Source organism: Stegodyphus dumicola, chromosome 12 (genome assembly GCF_044657685.1).
Source record: "Stegodyphus dumicola isolate Sdum_Otavi_A_Nest chromosome 12, ASM4465768v1".
Lineage (NCBI taxonomy): Eukaryota > Metazoa > Arthropoda > Arachnida > Araneae > Eresidae > Stegodyphus > Stegodyphus dumicola.
In genome coordinates this window covers 116,683,909-116,706,380 of record NC_140779.1, presented here as the reverse complement: position 1 = coordinate 116,706,380, position 22,472 = coordinate 116,683,909, and the positions used below count along the sequence as shown (strand labels likewise).

Genomic DNA, 22,472 nt, shown 5'->3' with positions numbered 1-22,472 from the left:
ATTAAGCAGCACCGGAACGTTCCGAAAACGTTCAGAGTCCGTGTCATACCGTTCTATAACGGTGTTAAGTGTATTTAGAACGTTCTACATAACGTGCTAAAGCGCTGCCGCTGCGTGTAACAACCGTGTATTTAGTACGTACCTTTCGACGTACAACAATGGTGTTTTTTGAAATGTTCCCAGAATGTGTTATGAAATAGTTCGACATAACGTGCTAAAGTTGTGCGTGTTAGAACCGTGTTCTTAGGACGTACATTTCAACGTACAATACTGGTACTTTTCGAAACGTTCTCAACATGTGCTAGAAAATACGTTCTAAACGACGTGCTAAAGCGGTGCGTATTATAACCGTCTTTCTTAAAATGTGCATTTCAAAGTACAATCCTGGTACATTTCGAAACGTTCTCAACATGTACTGTGAAAAACGTTCTAAACGACGTGCTAAAGCGGTGCGTATTATAACCGTGGTTCTTAGGACTTACATTTCAACGTACAACACTGATACTTTTCGAAACGTTCTCAAATGTTCCAGGAAACACGTTCTAAACGACGTGTTAAAGCGGTGCGTATTATAACTGTGTTCTTAAAACGTACATTTCAACGTACAATCTTGGTACATTTCTAAACATTCTCAATTTGTACTGTGAAAAGCGTTCTAAATGACGTGCTAAAGCGGTGCGTATTATAGCCGTGTTTTTAGGACGTATATTTCAACGTACAACAGTGGTATTTTTCGAAATGTTCTCAACATGTGCTAGAAAATACGTTCTAAAAGACGTGCTAAAGATTGATAAAAGGTCCGCGGTTTGATTCCCGGCCAAGGCGTTGCACATTTTTCATCTCTCCTGCTTTCAAAAAATACCTAATGTCTCTATAATTTATTGAAAGAACTTGAATTACTCATATTCACTTAAAAAATTTAAAATTCATTAAATAAGCCCTTGAATGAGAGTTTGAAATTTTTTGTTATTAAGAAAGATATAGTATTATGCTGGCATTTGAAAAATAAAACATATTTTCATTACGATTAATTTATTTATTTTTTTATAATATTTATTGTTAGATATTACGGATAAATAGACAGACCGAGAGATTTAATAATTTTTAAATAATTATTTAAAAACTTCTTATTTCATATTTTGAAATAAATTTTAAGTTTGATTCTCTGGCTAAATAATAATAGCAGCAATAATAATATTGTACGTATTTTAGAAGCCACTGTGTGCTTATGTGATATTTTTAAGAAATCTATTGAATCGAAAATTGTTTTAAAATATTTCTTATTTTACAGAAGCAAAAATTTACCAAAAACGTTTAAAGATTTAATGCTTTATTTGATCAAAGTTAATTTAAGTTGTTAAATTGCATTGTGATAAGTGAATGATATTATATTATCATATTAATTAAAATTTCAACTAAGGAAAAAAAACCTATAAACTTTTTTAAAAAAATTAAAAACTACTCTAAGAAATTTTCTAATGTAACAAATCATCGATTCATTCAAGATGCTTCTTTAATTTAGACTGAATGTGGTCTGGCAAATATCCATACTGTTGCAATCAATGTAGTATAAAAACTTCTATTTCTCTTTCAAATTATAATTATAGCTATTTAACAAACATAATACTTAATAGGGAGTTAAACGTATTAAGCAGAATTCTTAATATTTATTAGCCCAAAAGCCCTACGATTTTCAAAATGAGATTTTGCATTGAATCCTTATAAAAGCATCGTTTAACTTTTCATTCGCGTCTGTTGCATTAGGCAAAATGTAGGATATTTATTTTTCAAATTGAAGCTATTTGTTGTGGATTAACAAACTAAGCTATTTGAAAGCAACAGATGCAGTTCTTCAAAATATTAACTTTTCACTTTTCAATCGGACTGTATGAAATAATAAAAATGCATTCAATTCCCGATCTGTCTAATTAAAAATATTCAATATTACACAAAATGACGTCATACTTTTTATTATTTATTTCATATTTTGTAAGACGTTAATGAATTTTTGACTAACAAACTCAACCATTTGAAAGCGAGCGGTGGCAACACCGTACGGAATAAAGCATTTTCCTCTCCAGCGCACAAGACTGTCTATCGAAATTTATAATATATGCTATTTTGAAATATTTTTTGCTTTTGCTTTTGAATCGAATTTCATGTAGATTAAGTGCGAAGAAAGTGATATTTAATAAATGAAGTTAACACTCAATACGTCAATAATAAAAAAATCAAGAAAAAGAATTTTGTAAGCCATCTTACTAAAAACTGAACACTGATATGATTAACTGAGAAAAGACTGAAAATTGACAAAATACGAGTATATGTCAACATTTAACACTGCATCGGAAATTCTAAACATATGCTGCTATGCTGCTTTTAAAATTTTCGTGATTTTGCTGTTGAATTGTATATGATGTAAGTGCGAAAAAAAGATACTTAATAATAAAGTTAAAATAAAAAAAAAAAAAAGAAAAAGAAAAAAAGCAGGCGTGAATGCAAGAGCAGAATACTTGACTGCGAGCTCAACGAGAACTTAAAAACCTTAACAAACCTTTCTAAACGATCGTTAAAATCCGAAACTTTTCAGATTTTTAAAAAATTTTATTCTTAATAATATATTTAATTCATGTAATTGATTACAGTGGCAAAATTTATAAACATCTACACCGTTATTATAATCCATAATGCCACATATTAGAGATTTATGCAGGTAATTACTGTCTGAGCGTCACTTAGTAAGGTCACTTAGTAAGTACTTCATTCGAGTTGAATAAAAGTCTTTTCCTTAAATTAAATCATGAGAAAGAGTTTTACACCTAATGGAAACAATGTAATAAATACATAAATAAGGCACATCTCCTCGTAATTATAATTGTAAAAAAATAAACGAAATTTAAATTAAAGAAGCTGTAACACATGAAAAAGAGAAAATGAGGTGTAGAAATATAATAGATTGCTTAATTTTTTTTTTTTTTTTTTTTTTTAAAGGGCGTTTGTAACAAAGTGGAACGAAGAAGATAATACCTGTTATGTAATTACTTAACGTATCTTTATAAAGTATACACCCTGATACTAGCTGAAAACAAAACAAAAGATTGTTTCTTCACAGAAAGATCAATCATAACACGTTTCTTCGTGCACAGATATGAACACTTGTTTACCACATAGGAATTCAAAGGGCGATATTCTTATACGCTCTAATTAGAGTCGTGTGCTTTTACGCAACATAATTTCACGTTTCAGGAAATTCAAGAGCTTCTAGTATCAGTAACTATGGACTACTGATAAGAATACAGTCTGATTCGATAATTAAGATTGCAAAAAACTCTCCTTAAGTTCTGAAAATCATGCTGAACATTTTCGAATTATTAGGGTTACATATTCAACTTTTGTTTCTTTTTTGTTGGTTAAATTTGGTTAATTATGAATACTTATTGTCTATTTTTCTTGTTGTTATTAAATCATCAATCAAAAAATTTGGAATAAGTATGGCACTATATGTATCCAATGTAATGGTCTCCGAAATGAATGGGCATTTAACTTACATTATGTAGTATGATAGTTTTCTTTAAAGATATTATTAATTTATTATTTAAAGATTCTAATATTATTAAATAATTTTACATATATTACCGTATCTCTTGTAATTTAAGTTAGGTCTATAAACGTATTCCTTATCTTCCAGAAGATGTCGGATATTTCTATGAGAAAACTGTGATGTATTCGAATATATCTCGTTTATATAAGACTTTTGAAACAAGAAAATACTAATCAGTGATTGATGTATCAAATACGGTTTTTAAAGGGGTAGTTTTATTCATTAACGTGACAGATAATTAAAAATTGTAGGCGCTCCTTTTATTACCCACTTATGCGAAAGCTAAGAAACTTGATAAACAGTAATGAAAATTGCCTAGACAAGTTAAAAAATAATAATAATTCCTAGTTACTTCATAAAAAAGAAATTAAAGTTATACCCCCGGTAACTTCACTACGCTGTGATACTAAAAAAATTTTTAATAAAATCATTAATTTAAAAAAATACGTACTTAGGTATTAGGGCAACCACTTTGGCGCAGTTTGGCGCTTTTTTACAGAAATAAAGATGATATGGTGATCAAAATCGTAAAAACAAAATTGTATTTAGCGTAGGTATAATGAAACACTCAATCGATTTCGAAGGCAGCTAAAGGTCCCTCCTCATCAGGAAAAAGAAATACCTAGAAACAAGAAAATAAAGGAGAAGGAGTCTTAGAAACACGTGGTCCTTATCAGCACTGCCGTGGTTAAAACTGGATTTTTAATCAGAGTTGCATTAGCCGCCTACTTTTACTGAGCCAGGCTATCTGATCAGGCATAAAGGACAAGAAAAATTAGCGAAGTTAAAATAGGGAGCGAGGGGCAAATGCACCTTCACGCTCAAAATCTGAACTTCAAATAACGGAAAGCAACCACTGAACGGATTTTTATACCCTCTGGTAGTACCAAACGCGAGGAGGTAACGCCATCTATCGGCAAAAATAACTGAATTAAGATAGTAGGATTTTAAAGGCATTAGGAAGGACTGGATTGGACTTCAAATCATTAACTAAACCTGCTAAATCTTTGTGAATGCGAAAAGCCTCAAGAAAATCCAATTCACCTATGGAAGAAGCCTTTTGGATAATTTTTGCAGACCCAAAGTCAAAATTTTGGTTAAATGTCCAGCTATGATGCGCTATTGAGGACTTGTTAATTTCGCCTTTTCTGACATAAGATTCATGTTCCTTGATACGACATAAGATTCATGTTCCTTGATCTTTGTTTGATATGGTGAATTTTCGAACTGCAACTTAAAATGGATATGGTTACCTAAAGGACTGTTATGCGCATGGTTGCCAGAATTTGGCAACTTCTGAAAATTTGGCGACTTCTGCTAAGGTGGTTGCTGTAATACGTTAGGACAAAAAGAAGTATCAGTTTACCTATTTTATTTACAAACTACACGTGTGTTTCAATCCAATCATACATTAATGTAAATCGAAGAAATATGGATATTATAATTTTGATATGCAATTTGATTAAGTGTCATATTCAAAGAAATTTTTTATTGAATGTTTGATAACTTCTGGAATCTGACAATTTTTATAATACAGCAATGATCAAACTTTACTTTTACAAGCTAATATAACTTTCAACATACATACTTTATCGTCTGTCATAATTAAAAAGGATACCCAAATTTCAGTTCACATTTAATTTAAGAAAGATATTTAAAAAATTCAAAAATATATTTATTTTCTATATTGCTACATCAAATAATATTTATTTTTATTTTATCATTTCTTGAAAATATATTTAAAATTTTATTCTGTATATTCTTGATATTTTTACTGCTGAGCTAATGTGGGAAAACTTCACACAGGCAATTTAATAACGGTTAAACGACATAATTAGGTATTTAATGGCTCAATATCAATTATGCTAAAATATAATTTTAAAAGGTTATTGTATATGTATAATAATGCAAGAATGGAAATGCAGAATAATAATGCAAGATTATGTTTTGTTTAAAACTATTACCGTGACTGTAAAAAAAAAAAAAAAAAAAAAAAAAAAAAAATATTTTGATACGTATTGAAGAATTTAAAGTCACAAGTCTTAATGTAACATCTCCTTTGGCTTTTGAAAAAGACAATTATATTGTACACTAAATTATTGTGAAGCAGGAGACGAGAAAAAAGTGTAATGTCCTTTCCGGGACTCGAACCCTGGACCTCTCGAACACATGTCGAGTATGCTTCCAATTACACTACGAAGACACGCGGAAAGGAAAGATAAAACACCGCATAATACAATTAACACCTTCTCTGCCAACAACGAATTATATCGTAGGTCGAAATTTTTGTTTAAGCGCCAGCTACGAGTTAATTCGTGGAACGTTATTGTTTTACCTACGCCACATGCGATCAAATTTGTAGCATTTGCATGTGCTTTGAAAGTATTTGGCTTTGGAAATTAGAAAAAACACAACAGTTTGGCGCAATTCAAGAGATTTATTGTACTTAATATAAGTATAATATAAGTAATTATAAAGTAAATAATATAAGAACTGAAAAAATAATGAAGCAATTTATAATAATCGTTGTTATAATAATTGTTGTAAAAATAATCAATCTTTGTTATAAGCAACCGCCAACTACGAATATACTGGTTACGAGTATACTCGTACTTGGCGCTGTCATAAAACATTGTATCCCCAAAACCGACTGCGATGTAACTCGTATAATTAATAAAGCAATTAAAAATTATCTGAATTCAATATCTTTCCCATAAATACATGTTTTGTATTTCGATTTTGCAATAACCCACCAACGGCCGAGCGGTAAAGTCGCTGAAAACTGGTAGTTCGGTCTGAGGTTCGAATTCCGCGAACGGGCTGGCTGCATGGGCGTTGTCGTGGTTTTCCCCATATGTAACGTGTATACGAGCCAGTTTTCCTTAGAAAGTCCTCCACGAAGGCATTCTTCCCCTCAGGCAGATAGCCCTCGAGGCTTTTCCATAATCACACACACACACTATTTTGTAATAAATTAATTAAAGTTTGTTGGCGTGGTGGAAGCGTTTTCGAAAAGTCGCTCTGCAGCGAACGTGTTAAATAGTTATTCAAAGCATATATTTTATAAATTGGTACAGAGTAGATAATTAATAAAATTTCTTTTAGTATTTAAATATTTTTAATTTTCTAATAGCATGATTTAAAAATATTTTTAATTTTTGAATTCAAGGAATTATTGATACTCTTCTGTTATTGGGACCGGATTAAAAAATGTGTGCATATATGCCTATGTATGTATGTACGTGCTTACACATGTATACGTACATACATATACACATGCACACATGAACACATATATCCATGCGTATACACATATATTTCTGAATTCGGTCTTGATAACAGAAGAGTTTCGAATTATTTAAGAAATTTTGCAATGTTATACAACTTAATTTTTGCTTTAATTTTACTATTTAAATTAATGACAAAAGAAATGCTGTCTTTATTAGTATTCAAGATCTATGAGTGACATAAGACTTCCTACCCCATTCATGATAATGTATGCTATGTCTACATTTTCGGGTACCGTGAAAATAACGTAACAACATCTATTGAATATAATACAAATATTAGGAGTTGATTCCCAGCTCAGTATAGACGCATTATATTAAACTGCCATTGACCACAGAATACATTATATAGGGAATAAATTGAGTTGGCTGACCGTATTATGCAAGTACTGTGTTATTAAATCTCATTATTCTGTTACAAATTATAACGATTTCCTGTTCGTTAAATATACATCTCAATGTCATTAAAAACTACAAGTAAACTGATAAGAATTGCATTATATTTTATTACACTTTTTAGTACTCTTCTATTATCAGGACCGGATTCAGAAATATATATCTATATGATTTAGTACAAGAAAAAGTTCTTCATATATTATCTCCAAGGAACAGAAATTCAATTAAAGCCATGAATTACTATAAGAAAAAAATCTCAGCCAGTATTCTAATTAGCATATTAAATCAGTATAACTCAGTCCTCTACTGTAGTAAAAACGATTTAAAATCTATAAAAAAAAAATTTGTAAATCTGTAAAAATTTTAAGTGCTGAAAAAGCAGTTAATGTCATTCATCGCAGGTTAATTAACTCGTCAAGGGGAACAAACCAATGTGCTATCAATTAGAAATAACACAATATATATGCACGTATGTACGGATGTATGTGTTCATAAATGCATGTATATATGTACGTACGTACGTATGCGTGTGTGTATATGTGCGTGTACATACGCACACACATGCATACATATATACATTTCTGATTATCAGGTGTGCCGGACTACGTCCTAAATTAATAATTAACATACATTTCTGAATACGGTCCCGATAACAAAAATATATCCACTTTTTTAATTTAATCTAGACATAACAACTTTTACCTTTTTTCTTTAATTAAAACACATTTTATTTATTTAAAGTGAGAATAATCAATACAGTAATATCTCTGTAACATGTCAAACCAAAGCTTTAAAGCTATTGCAGTTTTAAAAATGAAATATACAGATCTAAGATGTATATATATATATATAGAGAGAGAGAGAGAGAGAGATTTTTTTTTAATTTATCTTGATAAATGCTCTTGATTTCAATAGCACAAAACTATCATTTTCAATTTTTAGAGTAATTTTCATTTTGGATATTTCTGCTTCATTTTGAGTAATCTATTGCCATTAACAAGAAATAAAATAACTTAGAATTTATTTATTCTACGTACTTTGAAATTCTGGAGTACTTTATTCAGAGCCTAATTTAAGACAAACGTTTAAAATGCTTCGGGACTTCATTAAATAAGAGAAAAAAAATCGAAAACGGGTGAAAGCATCAAATTTAATATAATTTCAAAAACAGGGGAAATTTACTTACTAATCACTGCCGTTAACTAATGAAAGCGAAGCTTATTTCAAAATATCCAGTAATCCACGATAATGCGCCAACATTCTGCTTGCTCAACTGCAGTCCACTCTTGATTGCAGCCGCATGGCGTTTGATATTTCTCAACGAATAACAAATCGTCTCCAACGTACTCTCTGTCCCTCAGGTATTTATTTCCCTTTTTTTTCCCCTACCGGTTTACCTGACGTTGCTGTGTTTACATTTTTCAGATCACTTGGTGTCTAGGCTATGAGTAAAATTCAAAATTCCACTTCGCGTCGACTCAGCAAGTAGCTCTTTCTCTATATTCGATTATGTATAGGCGGTCGATTAAATACGAATCGCGATTACAGAAGGCTGTGTCATCATTTTTTAAACATCTAAATAAAATAATGGAGAAATTAAATATGTTAAAGTAAAACATATCGGGGAAAACATCTGATAGTATTGTTACGAATATTGTAGGTACGTAAATAACTTTAGTAAAAGCCTAATTGAAATTGTAGTTTTTCTTGGGGGGGGGGTTTCTTTTTTTATAATGTAACATAAAAATTTAAAGAAGTGCAGCTTTGCCAAAAAAGTAAGAATACAGGGGCAAGTCTATGCAGCATTGAATTAATGGCTATCTCGCTAAATCGGCAAGATATCTCCAAGCTGGCGATGGTTTGGGCGACTATTTTTTTGACGACAGATTGGGCGAGAAACCACAAAAAGTTGCCAAATTTAACGACGTTTGGGTCCGGCTCCTGTATAATTGTAAAGGGTATTGGAATTCAATAACTGTAATTGATGCTATATGTAGCTGTAACCGTATCTGGCACTCATATGCTTTCTAGTAATTTCGAGAAATGTAAGGTACGAAATACCTCTCGCGGCCGGGAGAGAAAACTATATAAAACCGGAGAGAGCATCTTCTCTCAGTTGTTTGTTCAGACTGAGTTCGGAGTACTCAGATATCTCCGTGTGAGCTTCGCTCTTTAGATGCGCTTTGCATTGCATTGTGTTTAGCTTACTTTGTAACTTCTGATTGTACTGTGTGATACCGTAATCTCATTGTAAGAATCGTATATCTGATTGTACGAATATTGTTGGGAAAAGTTCTAGGTAATGTGTTTATTTTGGTAAAATAAATTTTATCAAGCTATCGTCTGTTCTGTGTGCATTCAGTCTATTACGAATCCGTAAGCACGCAACAGTATATATAGTTTTCCATCATAGAAGTTATCTAATTTATATATAATAAGTTATTATTATTATTATTATTTGTAAAATGAAACAGATTTTTTTTTCTTTAATTATAATACAATATATAGGGTTTGAAATTCTAGAAATTCAGTGTAATAATATTTCTGAACTGTACCATAAAAATATTTAAATGTTGGAATTAAATCGATGCGTCATTTCCAAAAAAAAACTTTGTAGCGTACTAGAAAAATATTTTACTTAACTTCGCTTTAATAATATTTTTAATTTGAACTGTACAATAATGGGTAACTAAATTATAAAATATTGCATTAAATTTGAAATACAATTACAAAAACTTAATGCTTTTTTGTAACGTATGAAGTTGAGTTTCATTCAAAGCTCAAATTACTGCTCATTAAAGAAGGACGGGAGTAGGTTTTTTATGCATGCTATTTTTTTAGTTACCTCTAATTTTCTGGGAAAAACTGAATTGTCATTCTAAAAGTTAAGAAAAAAAAAGTGGAATTTTCTATAGCTGACTTCTTAAAGAAATTCTGGAAACTAAAATCCGCGGAAAAAAATTTGCTTTAAATTTATTTTATGTGCATTTATTAATTTTTATATTTATTTCAAATATTTGGTTATCAAGCAGAATATAAAATTCAAACTTATATGAAACAATTTTAGAAACTTATGTGAAACAAACGAAATTTCCCTTTGCATGAACAACATATATATAATTTTTCTCAGACGGTGAACCACATTTTTTTGGCAGTCACCTGCCTGTAAAAGTTACCAGTGCTTTCATCAACATAGATAAATATTAGAACTGCATATTATCTTTCTAAATAACCACTTCCACGGAAGATTAAAAGTTCTGAATGAATATTTTACTTACGTTGCAAACAAATTATTGTCAATGCTTCATACCTTCAGAAACTTGGGTAATATTCCGACTAGTACAAAGCATATTTCGGTATTCAGTCAGTTCTAGTTAATTTGGGCATATCGGATCTTAGCAGCTTTGGCCCATTAAACAATTGCCCTAATAATTGAAGGCCGATTTTAAAAGCATCGAAACAGAACCATTTTATCCCAATTAAGAAGTTGTCCTTATTACAGATGTTGATTTTTAAAACATAAAATATCAATTTTACTAATTTAAAAATAATTTTTCCAATGAAGTAGACAACAAAGAACAATAAAATGCTGTTTAGTGACAAAATTGTTTTTAACATAAAAGCACTTCTTTGCATTTTCTTTAATTCCAATATATAGAACGAAACTTTCATTTCTAATTGTGAGAAAACATTGGATATTTAAACATTTGACTGATGGACAAACGTTCATGTACTTTTATCTCAATATTGAATCCAAAAGATAAATATTCAAAGAATTTGCATCGTCATGAGTTCATGATTGAATGATTAGGTCCAGCAGCAACATCCTACGTTGTATTTTCATCACCTTTCTCCATAAAGTGTAGTCGTAATACAGCAATACATTTCGTAGTATTCTTTGAAATCACTGGTTCAAATTTAAATGCATCTTCATTAAGTCTTTCAAACTGTTCTTTATAGTGATGCTCTGATAGCATGCTTCGTAACCTTTCATTGCTCTGAAGACATTCGGCATTTGTATAACGCAGATGTCTAAAATTTAAATAAAATTATCTTGAATTTTGCATCAATTCCGCAATTTCGGAACTTATTCGTGTATTCGTTATAACTGACAAGCATGGCCAATTAAAATGCCAAAATTTAGCATATTTCTCGCTAATAACGTCTTTCCAGTAGTTCCAGACACATCCGAATAACGTAATACCGTTTTGTGAAACAGTGTTTTCCTAGAACCCGACATACAGCCGAAGTTTGCGTGATTGTAATGCAGAGATACATTGCAGAAAGATATTTTAATACCGTTATAGCCGCCATCCAGAGAACAGTCCTAAATCGTTCAGTGTTTTTTTAAAGCTCATTTGCCATCATTTAAGACCATCAGTTGTGTACCTTTCTGTCTGTGTAGTCTTTTTTTAAGCATAACTCACATTATTTTAATAAATATATTAGGATTAACTAATTTAAATAACCAGTTATTTTATGTCGAATCATTACTGTCACTTCTCTCTTTCCGTTTTCTCGTCAGAATGCAAATTAGCTCGCGTGTGTAAGTCAGGGTTTGAGAGTGTTAAGTCAAAACATACTTTGTCTCTTGAAAGCCCATAATTTTGCTGGTGTGGATAAGAGTTCTTGTCTTCGGATTTGCTTCTTGCATATAATTAAATTCACGCCGGTGAATTCCGAGCCAGCTTTGCGATTAAATTGCTATGTGTAGCCTTTGGTTATTAGATATTTACATTAAGCCTTACATTTTGAATGTTTGGTACCGTATCAAGTAGGAAATGCAAATTTAAATGCTCAAGAAAAGTATTTACCGAACTTCTTCCAACGAAAGTCATTATGGGCTTCATTGATGCCCACATGGTGTCCACAATGAAGCCAAAATCCCTCCATGGGACTAAATGGTGCCTGCCGAGCTTGTAAACTTCAGGGAAAGGGGAAGCGCAGATTAAAAACTGAACTTCCAATGTGACATGGTTCGTTATTTATTTGGACGCCAATATAAGGTTTAACATCTTTTACTACGGCTACCTAAACGGTCTAATGGTTATGGGAGCCTGACTGCGATAGCGAAGGGCACGGGTTTGAATCTCGGACAAGGCTTGGATGTAATTATCTGTCGCCTCATAGAAGGCAAAGGTGGCCCAACTATTAGGTGTCTCTATAATAATAATAAAGAGACCATAATAATCCTCTCCATAATAAAGACCTCACATCTGGCGTTGGGAGTGGCAGATACCAACAAAATCAAGTGCCCACCATTGGGGAAAAAAAAAAAAAAAAAACTTTTACTTCTTTACTTTCTTAAAATGGGACTTTACTTTTTTATAGACTTTAAGGGACTTGTCGCTTAGTCTAAAATACGGAAACCTAACAAGGGTGTAAAAGACCTTTTGGAAATTCTTATCAAGAATAGTAATGATTTAACAATCTGAAACCCTCACTTAAGCACACGTGAGCTAATTCATTTCTGGAGGGGAAACGAAAAGACAGAAGCGACAGTAAAGATTTCAAACATAAAATAATTGTTATGTAATTTAAATAAACCTCACAAATATAAATAATAGAAAGATCTTTAGCACAGGGTTAGGAGAAACATTATATCACTGCTTATTGAGGTATTTTTGATATAACCTTATTCATGGCTTGACTGAACAGCAATCAAGGTTTTTCCGGCCTAAAACTCTTAGCGAAAGGAATTCAAAAGGCCTTGATTACGATTCATAAATTAGTTGTAGCGGTAATGTCGAAATGATCGTGAAGAATGTAAGAATACAAACATTTTAAACATATAATGAAATTATTAAAAATATATTTATTGTTCTTTAGCAACAATGATCAGCTGCTATCCCCACTGGAAACAAAATAGCAATCATTTTTTTTTTTTCTCTAATGAAATGATAAATGAACAGAAAGGAAAGTTAGAAGAATATTTTTACTACGAAGATTATATGATTAATGTTAATTATGTACTTTTAAATTCTGTAATTTTTAAACATTAAAATCTCAAGTTTTCCAAATGCAGTGTTTGTTTCTGATTGGGATGTCACCCTCTACCATAAAAATTGTTTTAGTTAAATGGTTGCCCAAAATTAGTAGGGAATTTTTTTTTTTTTTTTCAAATCTCATGGTTTGTAATTTTTAACCGTTCATATTTCAAAAAGGCTTTTTATTGACTGATGGGATAAATTTTTAAGACTATCAGTTACATTCGTTATACACTCCTAGCAGTTCTTGACATATGAAATTACCTAATTTGATAACCTCGATTATATAATTATCCCGGAAAAACTAGGAAAGATGCATAATGAAATCCTAACAAAAGTCCTTTCTTCAATGGTTGTTTGTTTGTTGTTGTACGTAGTTGCTTCCTCGTGTCGCCATCTATTAGCACCAATGAGAAATGCAGCAGCGCTAGAGTTTTGCATGCTCTTGACCGTGATAATGACCTTGGGACTCGATCCTGGGCCTATTATATGGTATCGAATATCACACCGCTGTTCCAAAAGATACAGATTCTGATATTCGAACTGCTATAATGCGATCATTTGATTAGCCCTCGAGATCATCAGATGTAATTACAAATACTTTTTTTTTTAATTAACTTTCTCGATCGGATGCCCATGACTTTTAGAAGTCATGGGCAGATATCCTTGGGCATTTTAGATATCATGGGCAGATCACCACAGATATCCTTGGGCTCTGGCTGGAATCACGATTTTAGTCAAAAGTTGAGAGGCCCAGGAGCCTCGCTCCTGTGGACTGCAGCTGAATTTAAATCTTTCCACCATTGACCGTAAAAACGCCGTCTGATTTTAAATATTATCAAAATCTATGAAATCTAGAGAAAGAATATCAGATAGAATATTCAATAGATAAATAATTTATTTAAAGTACGAATAAAACAAGGTTTATTTTAATTAAAACATTAATGATAAAAAAGGAAATACCTTCGAAAAATTTAAATGCAACACTCTGTAAATACAATACTTACGATTCTATGACGTTAGAAAACATGGTTTGAAAACTACAAATTTGAAGAAAATAATTATTTCTAAACTATGCCTTGTTTATAAATCATTTCGCATGTATGTATCACACATAAAAATACTAATAATTGTGTATTCAAAGACAGCTGGAAATTTTATCTTATTACGCAGTCAAAACATATAGCTTAATACTTGTTCAGGGGTAACACAGATAAGATGATTTGAATGAAAATCAAGTTTGAGTTCCCATGTGGTCCATGTGGTCTAGGATTCCTGGCTTTCACCCAGGCGGTCCGGGTTCGGAATGGGAAGTGGCTTCCGTGGTGTAATGGTTAGCACTCTGGACTTTGAATCCAGCGATCCAAGTTCAAATCTCGGTGGAACTTAGTTTTTCCTTTTTCAACCAGGCGCATTTTATTTAGTTTTTTAAATTTAATCTGATTTTAATGTTAGTAGGCATACAAATATTTGTGAAATATTTAATTAATTAATATCCAATTAATATCCATGCATATGAACACACGTTGAGAATATTAAACAAAATAAAACTAAGAATGCATAAAGAAATTAAAAGTTTTTTATTACCGTTACAATAACAAATGATGCAATGAAACTATAGAAACAAATTCGCAAATATAAGGTATGACTAAATGTATGACAACACTGAAATTTTTTTTTATTATTTGATCAGTTATCACTTAAAAACTGAGGCGGGTGGAATTTATTTGCAAAATATTATTTATGTTTGAAATTATATGTACTTTGTATTTAGTCTTCGTGACTTCTGCAAGAAATTTATTTGGAACAAAACTAACCTGAAAATTATCAGGAAACTCGTGTGATTGAGTCCTTCTCATTTACCATCAACTGTTTTATAAACTGGGGCACCTCAATTCGTTGTTTATTACTGTTCTTTTATATACTGTGTTCACAAAAGTCTTTATCTCGCTTTTATTTTCCTCTAACGCTAGTCGGAGGCATATATACTTCCGATTACAAAAACTCTTTAAATAACGCAAAGATACATGTTTTCGTATTTTTAAATTTAAAAAAAATAATAATTTTGAATAAATACAAAATTTAACATGCCTCTATATTCTTCCCTCTTGCCCCTATATTCTTCGGATGTATCGAAAAAAATTTTGTACTCGTTACAAAAAATAAATTACGAAACGTTTGGCACCTGTACAACACAAATGACCGAGAAATTAAAAAATCGGGAATTATATTCAGGGGCCGTAAACAAATTGAAGAGCAAAATGTTTGCATTTGTAACTAAAAAAAAAAAAAAAAAAAAAAATATTGTTTAATTTTTTTTTTAAAATTAAACACAGATTCGTCCACTGTTTACGGTATTACAATGCAGCTGTGTGCATCGTGACTGAATCGTGGTATTACAATGCAGCTGTATGCATCGTGGCTGAATCGTGGTATTACAATGCAGCTGTGTGCATCGTGGCTGAATCGTGGTATTACAATGCAGCTGTATGCATCGTGGCTGAATCGTGTATTACAATGCAGCTGTGTGCATCGTGGCTGAACTATGCAAAAATCGAAAACATTTAATTTGGTCAGATGAATCACGAGATTGTTCACAACATGTAGACAATCATGTCACGGTACATCAGCTTTCAATTGGACTACGATAGTATACGACACATGTATCACCGGTTGTAAACAAGCTCGATGACGGTGTTTTTTTTTTTTTCCCTCCATTGGAGGATATTCTTGTAGACGTCCCTAGGATTGACGATTGTTGTAGCACACACTATGACAGCTGCAGATTATGCGAACATCACTGCTGACGAGCTATTCCCAGTCATGCCTTCTAAATGCTTCTTGTTACAAGGCAAGAGTTGTGTGTGCTACTGTGGATTGAAGAACATCTCCATTAATATCAGTAGATGTCTGATTTCTTAACTTGTGGGGTGTTAACTCTGTTGAACATGTCTCTGAAATGTCATCCAGTTACTGTTCAGAACTCACCAAACACCTTCTTGTAATCTAGGGGAATTTCATGATCTCCACTTTCGAACCCGGTCAAATATTCTGTTGAATACTTAACAAGAATTGTAAAGGTTCTGAAACTTATTAGCTTCAAATCTATTTATGTGCATAAACGATATTTAAATCTAACAACTTCTACTCGCGATACATATCCCTGTGTCATCAGCGGCCAAACGGTGAAAGCCGCTACAGAGGCTGTTCACACATTTTTTACACGATTTTGGTAAGCGGTAATGAAAATTTGTTTGCTTCAAAAGAAGTAATTGCAATTGTACTATGTTTTTAAAAGTCAAAATTATCGTCTGTGGCTTGAAAGTTTTGTTTTTTATTCAAAATGGCGAATTTAACAAAGCAGTGGTTTGACAAAACATTTACGCTCTTTCCGAAGAGAAATATTAAGCATTTACGCTCTTTCCGAATTTCTTTTAACAAAGCATTTACGCTCTTTCCGAAGAGAAATATGCATACTCCGTTATCCGAAAACGATGTGAGAGTCATGGATTTGTGATATCTAAAGCGTCGATAGGTAATATCATTAACAAGAAAGGAAAAAAACGTCAACTTGGAGCCTCAAGTGGGACAAAAATTCCAAACAAGTATCCAAGGAAAAAACGGACATCTTCGACTATTGCAAAGGTACGTTGTTTAATGTTAAAAGAAAATCCCTCTAGTCAGTTGTCTAGTAAAGGACTAGTAGTCTAGTAAAGGACAGTTGCAAAATTATTAAAATGCTCGGTGTCCACTGTAAAGAAAATGATAAACTTTCATTTAAATCTTAAGAAAGCGAAAAAACGGAATGTGCATCGTCATCTTCCAAAGCATGTCGCTCAACGCAGGACACGCTGCAGAATCTTATATGAGAAACAGTTATCCAAAGAAAAATGGAAAACAATTGTCACAATAGATGAAGCATAGGTGTATTTAAATGATTGTAACAAAAAAGAGCCATTTATTATCATAAAAAGGGAGAAAAAAATGTAAGTACATGGTTCAAAGAATCGAAAGAAAGTTTTTCTAAGGGATTCATGATTGTTGCTGGTTTTTCTTATAATGGCAAGTTAAAAATAAAGAGAGTGCAAAAAAATGTCAAGATTAACTCCAAATACTATCAGGAACATATTTTATCGCCAATTTTTCTGAATGAAATACCGTCGCTTTACCCAAAGTGCTTCAATCTGTGAGACTCCATCAGGACAAAGCTAGCAGTCACACATCAAAATCTAATATAAATTTCCTAAAAGAAATGGAACAAAAAACTGGTATCAAAGCCATACCCTTCATTGATATCCCTACTAAATCTCCCGATGTGTCACCTATGGATTTTTGTGCTTTCGGACTTTTAAAAACTGCATTATCCAAACGTTGTCCCAAAACCCTAACAGGACTCTGGAAAGCTGTTCGGGAGGAATGGGATAGAATACCTCTTCTGCCACTTCAAAAGGCATTATTATCCTGAAAATTGCGATGTCAAAAGATAGTTCAGAATAAGGGAGGTCAAATAGAACATTTGAAACACAATAATTTTATGTAATTTAGTTTTGTGAATACAATATACATCGTCTAAAAAATGTGTGAACAGCCTGTGTAAACACTGGGAGTTCCTTCCGGGGTTCGACACCCGGTGAACGGGCTGGCTGCATGGGCGTTTTCGTGGTTTTCCCCATGTGTAACGTGGATACGAGCCAGTTTCCCTTAAAAATTCTTCCATGGGAATTCCCTCTGTGTATAGTGATCAATGGAGGAGCACGTAATAAATAAAAAATACAAAGTCCCTCCAGCCGAAATAGTAATTAGCAAAGTTTCATTGCCCTGGTTTGCATTGGGTTCGAATTTTGGAGTATGCTTGGGCAATTGGACTGAAGGGTCTTTACGCAATCAGGAAATGTAAAATCCATCAATACGACACTCCTTTTGAGAGGCTGATGATAAAAATAAAGTATAGTGAGAATGGATTTAAACTTACGTTTACAAGCCTTGTATTTGTTATTAATTTAAAGTAATATAGGAGCCTGACCGGAACAAGAAAGTTTCAGTATTTTACCGTTGTGGTGTCATATCAGATTTTTTACTTTATAAAAAGAATTTTTTTCCGGGTTTTTTATTAAAAAATGGAGTTAATGAAGGCCTTTCAGGATCCAAGAATATCTTCCAGAGTCCGTTCAGATAAATTTAGACAGCCTGTATTGGTCAGACAGTCTATATTGGTATTTTTTCGTGGCGTCTGTACGTACGTACGTATGTATCTCGCATAATTCAAGAACGAGTAGCCTCAGAACATTGAAGTTTTGCATATAGCACAGCTTCCTTTTTGGTTGCAATCAACAAGGCCAAAAGTATTTATATTTATACATTGCCCTCGAAAAGTTAAGGAACAGTATGTTTTTTGTATCTAATTTGAGAATGAAGCAACATAGAAACAAGAAATTTACAGGACATATTCACTAAACAGCTCTTTAATGAATGCGACATAGAATGTTTCTAAAATTTAACACAAACATGAATTACAACAAAACATTGCACTCTTAGCAGAGAAATCCTAGCTTGGAGAAACAGTATACTACAGTTTTTTGAGGAAAAGTGGGGTGGTAAAATTACAAAAACGGATTCTAATAAAGAATGAGGCTAGTCCTAGCTGCAATACATTGGCGGAAGCGACGCTCTATGCTGTCAATAAAGTTGTCGGTCAGTGAAATAGGAAGCAATGACCAGACATGGAGTAATCCTTGATCAAGCTCATCTAACGACATTGGAGGAGGATTTAAAGCAGCAACCTGTCTCCCAAGGTAGTCCCAGATTCAGGTCTGAAGATTGAGCTGGCCGTTTCATCCGCTCCATATTGTGACCCTCAAGATATTCTTCAGCCATCCGAGTTCGATGCGGTCGCGCATTGTCATCCATGAGAAGAAATCCAGGACCAATAGCAGCAGCATATGGGCGGACAAGAATCCCATCTCGATATCTCACACCAGTCAAAGTTCCTTCATAGAACACATGCGGGTCAGTGTGACCACTGAGAGAGATCCCAGCCCAAACCATTATTCCACCACCTCTGTAACTGTGTCTTCCCATAATGTGGGATTGATTGTATCTGGTGCGCTGTTCCCTACAGATCAGCTGACGACCTGAATCACCCTCCAATGTGAACCTGGACTCGTCTATGAGGAGAACAGACGTCCATTGTTGACTGGTCCAGGAGACGTGTTCTCTTGCCCAACATAAACGGGCACCTCTGTGTTCTCGGTCAAGGGGAAACAAACGACTGGTCGTCTTGCATACAGACCTGTATTGTGGTGGCCTGTATTGTGTGGTCGTCTTGCATACAGACCTGTATTTCGGAGGACAGTTTATATTGCTTTAATTATTACAAGGTTAAGAAAAGTGCCTGTTTGGGGAAAAACTGATTCTACCAATCATAAACGGGGTGTTACGGACTGCGCCACATCAGGTACCAAATGAAATCATCAAAATAAAATGTCTAAATAGCAGCACTGAAGAAAAATACAAAAACATCCGATTTTCAGTTTCAATCAGTAGAGATTCATGAGAGCCAATTTTGCATGGGGAATGAGCCTTACTTCTGCATTTCATCAAGGATGAACAAATCGGCCCAAAGTTATTATTTGTCATAAATTTACAAACAAATAATAAATAATAATCATTATTTCATGTTGCGAAAGAATTTTTTTAACAGAAAGAAATTCTCCTGAATAAATGATGTCAGTTCCTACTAAGAGTACTACAAACACGCTAGAAGGATTCATATCACATTTGAAAGCAGAGGTACGAAATACAGTAAATCTGCCTTAACACGAACTCGCTTAAGGCTAACACTTGGTTAACGTAAGCAAAATTTTGATCCCGGCAGCGATGTACATGATCTTATGAGGACGCTTTATCGGTTAACGCAAATTTCGGTTAGCACGAATTAGTTCAAAGTTTTCCATATTTTATTCCTGTTGTTTTTTTCTTGTCCACTCGGGCTGCGATCAGAAATGTTTCGTCCCGTAAAAAACCTCACATAATACACTGTATTCTGTAAAACATAGTCAGTACGAGAAACGCCGCTCTACAATCGCGATCATCTTGTCTACAATGAACAATAAATGCAATTCTGGGTTCAGATGTGCTTTTTCGTTCTTTAAAAGTTACCTCGTGAGCCTGATGTTTAATCTCGAACAATTCTAAATTAATCAAATGAAAATCGCGCTGCTGAAACGAAGACGAAAACCTCAACTTGGAGTGTGCTTGATATAATAAAAGCTATCGCCTCATCTTAGAAATCCGTGCATACAACACGTACAGAACTGCTCTAAAAGAGCCTGGAGCCATAACGAAGTTAATCCTATTGACGAGCTAAATGGTGACAACGGTCACCTGACAAATGGAATATTCTAAAAGACGTTGCGAACCCTGGTGTTAGTTTTGAGGCGTTTTTTACAGCATATGACGATGTTGCCGAATGTGCTCCAGTGGAACCTGATGTATAAGCAGCTGTGATTGAGGTGGAAGAATGTTAGCAGAAGAAAATAAGAAGGACAATGTCATTTCACCCACTTGCCGTAAAGCGTTACACGCTTTGGACACTTTAGAATGTTCCGCTGCAACATCTGAATTGATTGTCAAGGGCCATTCACACTGAGATTTATCTGACATAACGGAATGAGTTCCATGTGTCGACTGGCTCCGCTATGTCTGCAGTGCAGATTTAACTCGCTGCGCTATGGAGAAAAACTAGCTTTAGAGATGGGTCGGCTACATCAGTTGTCTCCATTAGCTCAGATAATTCCCAGTATGAACGGCCCTTTAGTTTTACAGAAGCCATGAATATAGTTGGCCACGAAGTTACCAAGCATTTTCGTTCCCGTCTACGACAGCGCAATATACAGGAATTTTTCACCAGAATCGATCAGTGAGTACATTTTTTCAAGTTACAGTACAGTAATTAATGTATTACTATAGTGTTTTATGTTAAGATATGCGTAATATACTCTAGTACATACGTACCTACATATATGTGAATGATTAATTAATATAGGGGGAAAACTATTCCAAAATTAAAACTTGAGTCCCCGGTTAACATGAAGTCTTGAATTTTCGATACCTTGAGATTGTGTTAACGAAAAGTTACTGTATATACATGGTATATTGTGATATTCATTAGCAACATCTAACAGAAAAAAATCTGAGTGAACATTTGCATAGCTCACTTCATCTCGTCATTCTTCGAGCAGTAAATAAAGTAAGATTTATATCTTTGAATAACAAGTTATTCAGAAGACTGTGCATTGAAAATGATAAAAATTTCAGTCATCTGTTGCTTAATTCTAAAGGTCGTTGGGAACCTGCTTGAGCCGTGTGTCCACATATCAACATCAGTGCTAAAATTTTAGAAGGCAAAGATGCTACTCTGAGACCAGACGTAACAAATTCAAAAGCAGATATAATTTAGCTGACAGATTTGTTTGATAGGTTCAATAAATCGAAATTTCAGCTCTGACATGATGACCTAAATCTAATAAAAACCAAAAATATAATTTAAACGTTTTAACAAAGTTTCAGATGCATAAAACAAGCTTGGGAATGGGAAGAATTTAACACCTTTGAAATTCGGCAACTGTAGAATGGTGGTGTGGTGTGGTGTATTTAATTACGGCAAAGCACACGAGGGCTATCTGCCTAAAGGGAGGGATGCCTTTCGTGGAGGACTTTCTAAGGGAAACTGGCTCGTATACACGTTACACATGGGGAAAACCACGAAAACGCCCATGCAGCCAGCCCGTTCGCGGGATTCGAACCTCAGACCGAACTACCAGTGTTCAGCGTCTTTACCGCTCGGCCGCTGGTGGGCAACTGTAGAATGGAAATAAAAACTATGAATGATAGCTCTGGCTAAATCACACCGAAAATATGACCTTGCATATTGCCAACGTCTGGAAGTTCTGGAACTGGACTCCAAGAAATAATTTCAAGATATTTTATAAACAGATCTTCATCATACGAGCATCTTACTGGCTTTTAGTCCATTTCTCTTTACAATATCAGAAACATCTAAGAAGAACAGTTTATTAAGCAAATGAAATAGGGAATAGTGTACGGAAATTCGTCTTATATGGAGGACGCGGATTTATTGAAATAATAACTCTAGCAACTAAATAAGAAACTGGTTGAATATAACTAATCGCGGTGAGATAA

General features: G+C 33.4%; 1 protein-coding gene across 1 annotated transcript in view; it reads right to left on the bottom strand.

The window, feature by feature from the left end:
• The window catches only part of LOC118185314 (uncharacterized), a 107,774-nt gene extending 99,149 nt beyond the window's left edge, over positions 1-8,625 (bottom strand). The window contains exon 1 of the mRNA XM_085806862.1: positions 8,471-8,625. The gene's annotated coding sequence lies outside the window, so the exon portion shown is untranslated. The remainder of the gene's footprint in view (positions 1-8,470) is intronic.
• Between the last annotated feature and the right edge of the window lie 13,847 nt (positions 8,626-22,472).